General features: G+C 31.5%; 1 protein-coding gene across 1 annotated transcript in view; it reads right to left on the bottom strand.

Annotated features, from left to right (window-relative positions):
* Positions 1-3,439: 3,439 nt before the first annotated feature.
* The window catches only part of LOC141397610 (sex-lethal homolog), a 79,898-nt gene continuing 70,940 nt past the window's right edge, over positions 3,440-12,397 (bottom strand). The window contains exon 9 of the transcript XR_012411446.1: positions 3,440-12,346. The gene's annotated coding sequence lies outside the window, so the exon portion shown is untranslated. The remainder of the gene's footprint in view (positions 12,347-12,397) is intronic.

The following is a 12,397-nucleotide window of genomic DNA, read 5'->3' as shown; positions in this document are numbered from 1 at the left end:
CCTGTGGTAGAAGAGAAAGCCATTTTCGCTCTCTCTCCCCTCTCACTCTCTTAAAAATTGCTTCCAGTTTTGATACTTTTCGGGGTTAAGGAACGCTTTGTAGGGTAAAAATGGTAACAAATGGGAGAAATGGTAACCTCAGGTAAGTAAAGGAACACAGCTTTTAAAAGATATATTTGTAAATTTGTAAAAAATATATTTTCGCGAATCCGTTGAGACTTTTCATAAGTATTTCTCCCTCATCGCAAAGAGTAACAATTGTGTAAACAGTAAGAGGATATAGCAGCTTATTATATTAAGCCGTGATCAAAGTTAGTTACAATAAACCGATTTGGAATGACGATTATTTTCTTAATCTATGTACCAAAAATCATTGATGTAGTATCAATTTTTTTGTAATTTTTTTGAAATGGAAAAGACAATTTTAGGAATTTTTCGTGATATACCAAAATGAATATCTCGACGAGCTGAGTCGATCTGGCTATGTGCGTCCGACTGTCAATCTAAACCTTGTAATCACGCTACAGGTCGCAATTTTAATCCGATCATCACCAAATTTGTGTGTGTTGATGACGGTCCCGGAGGGGAAGAAGCCTATTGATTTTGGTGATGGTCGGATAACATTCAGGGGTCGGAATGGGCAAAAAACTTATTTAGAGAAAAATTCAACATTTTATTTCAAAGCGAATATCTCCGCTTCTATATGGGGTATATTAAAAGCAAAACCTGCTAATGAAAGTAGAAAATATCACCTTTGCAACGCGGATGTGCCGCCACATTCTATTTTGGGTTAAATGCGAATATAACTCCTGAATCTCTTTAATTTATGACAAACGATTTTGCAAATATTATAATCGCGTATAAACGAATTTGTTTATGTATAAATTTTGGGAGAAAATCGCGGTTCAATGCGCGGAATTGCCAAAAAATATATATAATTTTGCAGATTTTCATATTTTCAAGGTTTCTATATCCGCCGTTTATGGATTCGAACGCAGAAAGACTCATTAGATCAGGCGCGTAAAAAAATTAAAATCACACGGGGTTCAAAGGTACCAGTGTCACAGTTGCAATTTTTAAAGCTAAAACACAACATTTTAAAGAAAATTTTACGCACCAAATTTTCGACTTTCGACTCTTATTATTAGGAAGCTCCACAGAGCACACTCTTGAGATATACATCAAACGAAGTGGAATCACAAGTAGGGTGTCCAAAACCGAAACCGGTTACCCGGTTTTGAGATACAAAACCGACGCCGGTTAACCGCAAACACCGGTTCTTTGTGTCGGTTAACCGGGTTTTAAAAATAGTAATATTGTTAATATTTTATTACAATTGTATTCTTGAAAGTAAACTAAACTTTACTAACACAAGGTACTACAAAGGTTTACATGTCAGACACCTTTAAATTTGAAAAATATTTTGTGTATGTAATGTAGAGTTGTGTCAATTGAACTATCTAGTTCACTACGCAATTCCAATGGTCCACATCATTTGAATGAAAAAAACTGTGTATACGTAATATCACACGTTAGTTTGTATGACGTTACTCATACTTTTTGGAACTAGTACAGTGAACTAAGAACTAGAGCTGCAGTAGCTAAATTTAGTCATTATTTAACAGACCGCCAAATTTTCTGATCAGCCTTATTAGGCGAAGTCTGTGCATAAATAACACGATCGTTATAACGAAATGTATTTTTGATTCAGGCATTTCACGATAATTTGAGGTTGGCAAAGCCAGACGGTCTTAATAAAATGTAAACATTATTATTTTGGTACAAAATTTTATATTTGTACGGGCTTTTACTATACCATGTTATTCCCCACTTCGAGGTTTGACATTCAACCAAGGATATTATTATGAGATAATTATATAATAACGAAGTCGTTATACTTAATTTAACCCTTTGAGCACATTTTTAATCAAATATTTATCAATTATGAGCAATTGTGAACCTATTTAACAAAATCGGTTTAAATGAAAATTGAAAATTTCGGTTAACCGAAAACCGTTTAGTTTGGAAAAACCAGTTTTTGGACACCCTAATCACGAGTTCTACAATCGTATAAATTGTTTAAGTCATTATCTGGTTGCGCCCTCTAATTATAACAAAAATTAAAAAAAAAAAAAAATGTTGTCCTCCTTAAGCGTTCAGTCAGTAATTTTTGAATGATAGTTTTTATCACTTTCTGATTATCGAACAACCAAAAGTGGATGACCGACAAACATGGATGGACACACTGTCAACCAAAAGATACTTGTACAATGATGTCATTCAAAACTGGCAATGAGTATCTAGATTTACCTTGCTGCAAACTCGGTAACCATAGTGAAAAGTCTCATCTTGTGAAAACTGTGTTTTCTAGCGGTACTAGTAATAAAATATTCGTCACACATTCCAACTTTCATTAAAAATCGGGTATATACAGCTTGTTTAATGCATAAAAACATGACATCGGCCGAAAATATATATGGGAGCTATATCCAAATCTGAACCGATTTCAATATAACTTGGCAAATTTATTTCTAGACCAAATTCCTTCGCACATCCAAAATTTGGAGACATTATCTGTTCAGGAAGATCGGTTCAGCGGGTCCATAAACTTCAAACAAACAAACAAACGTACATTTTTCAACTTTATATATAGATGTAAGTAAGATTGGTTTAGATTTATCATTGAGATAATCATCAATGAAAATCGCAATAAACGTTAACCAAACCTAATTTTGAAACATGTTGACGATTTGACGATTTGATTTTTTGACGATTTCCATTCAAAAACTGTCGGCAACGCTGTGTATGTGTCTCTTTTATTGTAGAATGAGGACGTGTTGAGAGAATTCGCCGTTTTTTGCAATGTCAACAACAATGCGGAAGTTTATGAATAGAAATAGACAAATTTATTGGTCTGCTTAATTTGTTTGCATATCTAATACAAATATAGTTACATATGAATGTGCATACTCGTACATATGTATGTCTGTATTTGAAATGGTTGGATGTATTCGTGATGCATATATGTATGTACTAGAAGGCAAAAGTTTTGATAGCTTCTGATATAGGCCATTAACTTTGAAGTTAGCCATATAATTGTGTAACCAAATTGTTGAGAACAATCGATGACTATTTCGCACTGCAAGTTGTATTGAAATAAAAACTTGTTATTTTTTAATTAAATATTCTCCATATAATATTCTTTATTTTTTTTTTTAGTTTCTCACACATCAGTTTTTATTTTTCTTGTTATTACATTTCTTGTTGTTGTTTTATTTGTATTAAGTTACTTTGTTTGAAATATTACTGGGAAAGGAGGTAAATACACAAAATAATATTCACATTTTTGTTGTTACTTTTGGTAGGTTATGAAATTGGAAAAAGTTTTATATTTCGTTTTTTTTTTTATTAAATTTTGTTTTCTAAATTTAAATAGGGATTTGTTGTTATTTTGACATAAAAAATCTGTTTTTTTTTTGTTTTGTCGTTTTCATTAAATATAATTGTAAATATTTGTTGCTGGATTTTTCGTTTTGTTTTAATGCTTATGTATGTATATAGAGTATATAATTGGAATATATAGTTGTTGATTTTTGTTTTTGGGATTTGTTTGCTTTATATGTTTTTTTGTATATATAACATTTATAAAGATACATTATATAACAAGTCATAAATTGGGAGGTTGAGATTTTGTGTCATAACATTTTTTTAATATTTTTTTCTGATTTGTATTGGTTTGTGTAAAACAATAAAATAAAATTCAATTCGAGTGTTGGAGTTTCTTAATTTCAAGAAGTTGACAAATTTGTATCGACAGATTTCAATGCCGTTCTGTTGTGAAAGTCTTGATTTACATTAGTCAATTCTATAGGGGTACTTCCCAGTTTGTCAGTGAGAGGCAAGGGGAACTTCCTAGTGTAAATCAGGACTACATTTTGTTGTTCAGTAATTTCATAATGAACTAGATTTTGCCCACCAAAATCTTCGATAGCACTTTTCCTTTATAATATCAAAAAATAGAAAAAAATTAGTAGGTTCTTACAATTCTGGAATAGACCAAATATTCACCTACATATATTGAATCGATGGAATTGGTACAAGTGCCAACGAAATCGGACTGTCTTTGAACCAATGCTAAAGATAACATACAGTGGAATAATCATGACATCGCATGGAACCACTTCCATTTAATTTTGCTGGGTAACTAATATTGTTCAAATTATGAACAACAGTGGGCAAAAATCGACAGACATAACTGGTGGTGTGTACCCCGCGTAAAATAAAACAACAAAATATTCGCCATCAAAGACACACAATCGAAACATAACTGTGCGAAATTATGTTCATGAAACTCGGTAATTGTCCATGATTGACTCAAAATTATTTAGAACCTGCTATGAGCATTACAAGGATGTAAACAATAATTTTTGCTAAATCAATAACCAGCATTATACAGTTATTTACCTTTTTCGACTCACAATAATTTTTACTTATTCTCATAACAATAAACTATTTATTTTAATTCTAGCAATTATGTTTATTTCAAATTTCGTTTTAATTTAAATTGCGCAATATACAACGTAAAATTGAGCTATAGAAATTAAAAAAATTAATTGATTAAAACCTGTTTCGAAATCATTGATATTTTCCCAAAGACAGTGTGCCACAAATTAAAAAAAAAAGGATTTCTTAAGGAATCCGTCATCAACATTTATGTAATCTACGATTCTCCTTTCTGGGATGAGGTATCTTGCATAACATAACATTCGCTATCTAGAAGCCAATTCAACCTCCTCACAGAAGTCGCGGTTGCGAACAATCATTAGACCGTATACTTGAAACTTGGGGGGAATGTGGCCATACAAGTTAGCCCCATGTTAGCACTACCGATAGCAACAATGCTGCCAACACTATTTTAACATTTGATTCATAATTTGGCGTTTTTATTTTAATGGATTTTGTCATCACAAAATAAAAAGGAGTTGCAAGAATTCCACTACAGTTATCTTTTTATTGATGACCAAGACAAGGAAATCGAAGGAAATATGAGATTCAAGACACCTGATATGGGTACCAGGCAATACAAGGTTTAGAGGGAACAAGTTACTAAATTCGCTGGCATAGAAAGACATACGTCATTTCACGTGGCTCATGTAGAATTAAAGGTTTGGGCGCAATAGCTCAAAACTTCCCTTTTGGGATAGTAAAAATAAAAGCCATAGAAACCAACAGGTTTTGTATTTATGGTCGAACAATGAAATAAACTGCATATAATAAAAAAGTCCATATTTACATTAGGCAATTTTCCTTGCGGCAATGGTCAATTTGTTGGTGAGAGAGGGTGTTGAGAAGCAAAGGGTTATCATATGCCTCACCTCTCTTACCTTCAAACTGCTAATTGGCGCAAGAAAAATTGCCTAATGTAAATAGGGACAAAGAAATAAACATTACTTTTATTGAAAAGGACCTAATTTGGTTTTTTGTTCATTCATTACTCGATTTCAATTTGTTGATGTTATTGACTTTGCTCAATTTTGGATTTATTTTTATTTGCATTTTTGTATGTTTTTTTTTATTTATTTATTTTTGTATATAGATGCATTGTTTGTTTTTAAAATTCGTTTACATAAATTATTATCATTAAGAATTAATTGGTATTGTTACACATCCGGTTCTATTACCGGTTCCGTATGTATACTTCTTGTAATGGTTTACATTTTTTTGGTTTACTTTTCCTTTTGTAGTTATTAATTTAAATAATTTGATCCGCTAACAGTTTGTTGAATATATTAAAATTAGGTTAGTTTTGTTGTTGTTTATATTTTCCTTCACAGTATTATTATTACTCTATTAGTTAAAAAATCTTTATGGGCAGTTGACGTTGTTCATTTCTTAATATTGTTGTTTTTTTTCGTTTTTTTTTGTTTATAAATTTTTCGTTTTAACTTTTCTTAAGTAAAAAATTTAGTTTTTTATATATATTTATTAATATATTTTGTTTAAAGGATTTCATTTCATTTGAAAAAATATTTATTATACAAAGTTTTTGTTAGATTTGTTTTGGAACCTTTTTAGGGTTGTTTTTTTTGTGTGTTTGTTTTAAGTATGTAATAATAATTTACAAAAATGTAACTCTTTTTCAACATGGAATTTCAGTATTTGCTCAACAATATCGTTTTGTAACAGTTCTAATTTTTTTGTATATAAATTTAAATGCTAAAGCTAATGTGGTAAGTTCTATGGAAGTCAGTTTTTTTTTCTATGCATTTATTTGTTCATATCCCAAACTCTTAAGACTCTATTTCTATGAAATTACTCATAAAATGTGGCAATATATAAGAGAATCTTTATTAGATGTAAATAAAATTGAGTATATAGCAACAATTTACTCAAACTATCAGTAAAGAGAAATTTAAAGGGCATTGTCTGAAAATTGTTTTGTAGAAATTTGAAAACATTACCCAACGATATAGAAATGGTACGAATAAAAATGAATGACATAAAATCTTTTCATTTGGTGTCCGAGAAAAAGATGCATTAATACATCTGAAATATTTCAAAATGCCGGTCCGTTCAAATTTTGTGCAAAAACAAGAAAATTTACAATATACATATCACACCTGTTCAACAAAGGGTATTAACTCGAACTTTTGACATTTTCACTTTTATTAAAAACGATATGTAATGATCAACTCAACCCGCTGTAAAAATCTTCCATTATCTTATCTACACTTTCGATGAGTTACTACTAGGAATTCCCGGTAATACTCGATATTTTGGCTATGGGATTTTCCAGGAAAACAAGATCATATTTCCCGGAAATTGGGAAATATGTATATACATTTATCATAACTGACATTGCGTTAAAAATGCGCAATTGTGACGTTTTGAATACATAGCTTCGAATTTGTTAGCACTGTGCTCGCTCTTGAATCAAATTTAAATGGAAAGTTCTTACACTTGGGAAGTTTTTGCGGATTCGGAAACTACAATGTTCATAGATGAGAAAAATCAAAAAACAAAAAAAATCGTCGGAGCGCTTTTTAAATAAATCGCGATTCAAGTTGACATTTTTAGGGGTTGTTTAGGTTTTCACGATTTTGCTTAGAAACCGCACGTCCTACCAAAACGAGACAGAAGAAAATATTGTAACTATGAAAATTCTCTATAAGATTGACCTTTACGGTATTTTCGTAGGTTTTACCATTTTTGAGATATTGAAGTTCAAATTGGGACAATGCACTGACTGTATCGCCCCTTTATAAAACAATGTCATGAGGGTGCGCCTTAACTAACATTTAATGAAAGCCACTTACACAGGGGAAGTTTTTGTGAATTCTGAAGCAGCAATGTTCATAGATGAGAAAAATCAAAAACAAGAAAAAATCGCTGTAGGGGTTTTTAAATAAATCGCGGTCAAAATTTAAATTTTTAGGTGTTTTTTTAGGTTTTCACGCAAGTCCAATCGAAATGGAGCTAAAGAAAATGTTGTAGCTGTGAAAATTCTCTACAGGATTGACGTTTATGATTTGTTCTCAGGCTGTAACATTTTTTAGATAAAGAAGCTCAGTTTACATTTTTAGGTTTTTTTTTGTTAGGGTTTCGTGATTTTGCTTGAATACGGCAAGTCTTATGGGAATGGGACCTGAGCAAATCTTACAGCTGTGAAAATTCTGTACAAGACTGGCTTATGTAATTTTTCCTAGGTTGTAACATTTTTTTTAGATATATAAGTTTAAATTGGGAAATTGCGGTCATGACATTGTGTGACAAGGAGACGATACATAATTGAATTTGAATTGTCCCAATTTCAACTTCTATATCTCAAAAGTTGTAATACCTACAAAAATACCATTAAGGTCAATCTTGTAGAGAATTTTGATAGCTACAACATTTTTTTTCCCATTTTGATAGGACCTGCGGTTTCCAAGCAAAATCGCAAAAAACTAAACAACCCCTAAAAATGTCAAATTAAATCGCGATTTATTTAAAAAGCGCTCCGGCGATTTTTTTGTTTTTCGATTTTTCTCATCTATGAACATTGTAGTTTCAGAATCCGCAAAAACTTCCCAGGTGTAAGCACTTTCCATTTAAATTTGATTCAAGAGCACCGTGCAAAGTATTACGGTGTTATGAAACACAATACTTCAGATAGTTGTAGTCATTTGCCAAGCATCTGACGATACGGAAGTCAGCCAACCAATGATGTTCAATTTTGTATATGCCCGTCTCTTTTATACAATTGAATCAGAATCCAATTATGATTTTACAGAATTAGGAAATAACCACAATTTTGTAAAAAAAAGTTAAATTCACAAAGTTTTTTTCAGGCCAATACTGAAATACTGTGTATTAAATACTCTATATTGATTGTTTGTATCTACATAATTGTAATTTTATTGAAGTGTATATTTATGAAAATACGACTGTGGATTAATAATTCGGTGACTTTTACAACTTCCATCTTAGCTATATGAAATATAACATCGGTTCCATTTAGTACCATCTAAATGTAGTTCACATACAAATTTTCAGTGTTCTTGAGTTCTGTCATTCCAAAACGTAGCATTTTCGAGGTTCATATAATAGGAATTTCTGATAATTTTATTGTTTGAGCCAAATAAATCTCTATCCACGGAGCGATTTCTTTAGCTTTGAATAATTGAAATGGTTACTATGGGCTAAATCAGAAGATTTTGAGGCGCCAATTTGTAACCCCATCCATGCATGTTACCATCTGTTTTTTCGTTTTTGCTCAGTAGATCGAAATAGAACAGGTGCGCACACTAAAACTATTCATTAGAAAATTATCTGCAATACATCTGTAAAGTTAATCATTGAATACATCTTGAAGACAGTCCTTTACGAACGTTGAATGCGTTTTTCTAGAAGTCGAATTTATATTGTCTAACAACAGGTTGAGCAATGGAGTATTTAAATTTATCATCGAATTTACATTGTCGATGGCTACATTACTGTTTTTCACTAATATCTCGGAAGATACAAGAGGAGACTTCTCTCATATCAATGATTTTAGCACGGTGGATGATGCCTGAGTTCAGTTTTTTGGCTTGGCAACATCAAAAAATGTGGTATAAGAGAATCCTCCTCTGTAGTGCGATTCTCTAAATCATTTTTTGAGTTACCTTCAAAAATCGGTAAAATTAAAATTCTTATAAATTCGGTAATTAAAGATATTTTTCGGTAAGTTAGCGATGAATAATAAGTAGTCGTAAAGTTCTACCGATAGTAACAGTGTTGTCAACTTTTACTAAACTTTTCATTCATAATTTTGTGTTTTAATGTTACCGATTTTTGTCGGTAACTCAAAAAATAGTTAAAGAATCGCACTACTGGTCGTGGGAAATAGTGTTTTGGCTGGGCATACCGACATTTTTCCTTTTTTAAGTCATCAGGTATGCCGCATGCCTTTTTAAAGGTTAGATTGGTTGATCCTCATGTGTGGTTATCACATCTTGTACATCCTTGTAAATATTTAAAATTGTAAATGTTCAAAAATAATTGGTTTTGCACAATCATTGGCTCTCCGTTAATCGATGTTTGAATTTCCTTTGAATTTTTAGTAGGTTTACCGTATTCTAAAAAAAATGTTTCGTTCGGTGTATGTGTGTAAATATTTGCACAAGTTTTGAAAAACAAAAAAATGGAAAATTGTTGACATTTCTCGGTAATATCACTCTGTCTGGTACTCGATCTGGAAATAATTTAAATAAAAATTTTTAATTTATTTGAAAATGTTGCCTATTAGGGCGAAGATCTTTTTAATATTAATTTTTAATTAATTTCTCGTTGGAATCGAGCTTAATGATCGAAGATTTTTTGCAAGTGAAAAAGGAAAGCCCATCGGCTTCGAACCCACACAACCACCATTATGTAACCTGGTTTCGCTGTTGGTAGTAGCACATCAGCCATCATATCGGCTGTGGAGTGGTTTCTCTATAATCGAACTTTTCATTCCACACATGCATTGTGTTCTTTTATAGTGATGAGCTTTTCCCCATTCAACCTGGGGCCTAATTCTCGCATACTTGATCGAGTCATTTCGATCGATATTTTCAGTATTTGGATTACACTTTCGAGTAGAATCTTGCGGGTTTTTGCCCGCCACACATTTACTGTCGAAACGATTATTTTTGTGGCATAAAACGAACTTTAATGGAACATTTTGCAATAAAACTAATCAAAATCACATACTAATGACTTTTCCAATAAAATGAGAAAAAAATAGACAAAAAAATTAAAAATATATTTTCTAATGCCAGAATGCGATTTTTATATTTTTGCATAGTGGAATTTATTTCGGGTAACTATTATTTCAATCTTTCACGATTTTCTTTTATTTTATACAATTTTCATGTTTTTATTTTTGGTCTGTTCCAGTACTGCAAGAATCTACTAATTTTTTTTTTCGTTAACATAAATGCTCTGTTCCAGAACCTGCAAGAAGCTACTATTTTTTACTACGATAACATTTTTTCCTTTATGTTATCGGAAAAAATAGTAAAAATTAGTAGATTCTTGCAGTACTGGAACATACCAAAAGGAACAAATGTTAATCGTAGTAAAAATTAGTAGCTTCTTGCAGGTTCTGGAACAGACCATTTATTATACGAGAAACTTGCCGCACAGCAACTTGTTTGTTTGTAATATTTTGTGTTTACCATTGCTCTGTTCCTCCAGAACATTCAAGAAGGTACTATTTTTTACTAGGATAAAATTTTTCCTTTATGTTATCGGAAAAAATAGTAAAAATTAGTAGACTCTTGCAGTTCTGGAACAGACCACATATGTTTTTACCGTTCGATAACCGCATGTATCGATAACTTTTTAAATAATTTCGATCGTATAAGGGAATCCAAAAATGGCTCAAGCTGATTATACTCTCAACATTTATGCTAACGAGGGTATATATGTACGCTTTCATAGGCATAATGTGCCTCATCGAAATAATGGTTTTAAACCCCAAGTATGTTTGGACGAAATCCGTTTCAAACAATTTGGAGTTTATTTAGCCATGTCCGTCGGTCTGGCTGGTGCGCACTCTCAAACGGATCAACCGATGGGCCATATCGGGTCACTCCTTCGGGTACATGCCCCACAAAAGTTCAAAACTTTTCGCTGAAAACTCGTGATACAAAATTAATGTATTTTAGTCCTGGTCCACACTAGAGCGATTTCAAATCACTCTAGTGTAGACCGGGGCTTATATACGGCATAATTATATGCTTCTTTTTTTTTTGTCATAGGCTGAGGGTATATCTCCGTCAGTACAGCTTGTTATTATTTATTTGAAAATTTTGCCTATTATGGCGAAGATCACTTAAATATTAATTCTTAATAATTTCTCGTTATCATTAAACTTGACTCCAACAAGAAATTAATTAAAAAATAATATTAAAATGATCTTCGCCCTAATGGGCAAAATTTTCAAATAAATAAAAATCAGCTTGAGCCAGGCTGGGGGAAAGGTTATGTCTGTAAAAAACAACCTTGCATTTGAGAAATGAAAAATTCGATGACAGAGAAGCCACTCCACAGCCGATATGTCTGATGAGCTGCTACCAACAGAGAAACCACGTCACATAATGATGGTTATGTGGGTTCGAATCTTGGGCTATCACTTTTCCCTTAATTTAAAAAATCTTTAAGATGAATGAAAACTTGCACTATGTAGATGCCAAGAGTAATTCGTTTCCGAACCAATCATAACAGTACTGAAAATCATTTCTCATATAGTTTTGCATGTAATGAACGAGTTCATGAATATTTATATGTATGTATGTGTTTATACGTAACTACTTATTGTATATATGTTTATATTTATTTAATTAAACTAGCAAATATTTTTTATTAATCAGTCAGAATATTTTTTATGAACATAAACAAAGAAACAAAACAGAATGGAATGGTAAGGAAAGGAAATGCCATGAAGAGCAGTTTTATTAGATGATTTTTGTATTCCTTGTGTTTTTTATCATTGTCCAAAAAATTGGATTATGTAATTTGTATTTATTTTCTTTTCTTTATATTTGATTTTTTGAATTCAAACAAAAACAATTCAATGTAATGACGGTACGAGAAAAAATGGTTTATTGATTTCACAAATCGAATTCGTTGCAATCCACTTATAAAGCAAAATCTACAATATTTGTTTAAAAACGGAAATGTTATTGTCTTTACCGTCACTTTTTAAATGCTACATGTGAAATATATAAAATCAAAAAAATACGACTTTTTACACAACTTACCCGCAAAATAGACACGTAAATAATTCGAAGGGCCTTTTGCCAAACATAAAATATATATTACTCAAGTATTGTATGTCCTGAAGAATGGTTATGGAATAATGAAATTACAACTGGGATTATCTGTGTGA

This window comes from Musca autumnalis, unplaced genomic scaffold (genome assembly GCF_047663935.1).
Source record: "Musca autumnalis isolate F117 unplaced genomic scaffold, ASM4766393v1 scaffold_3, whole genome shotgun sequence".
Taxonomy (NCBI): domain Eukaryota; kingdom Metazoa; phylum Arthropoda; class Insecta; order Diptera; family Muscidae; genus Musca; species Musca autumnalis.
The sequence above is the reverse complement of the archived record's forward strand: the minus strand, read 5'-3'. Positions and strand labels throughout refer to the sequence as shown.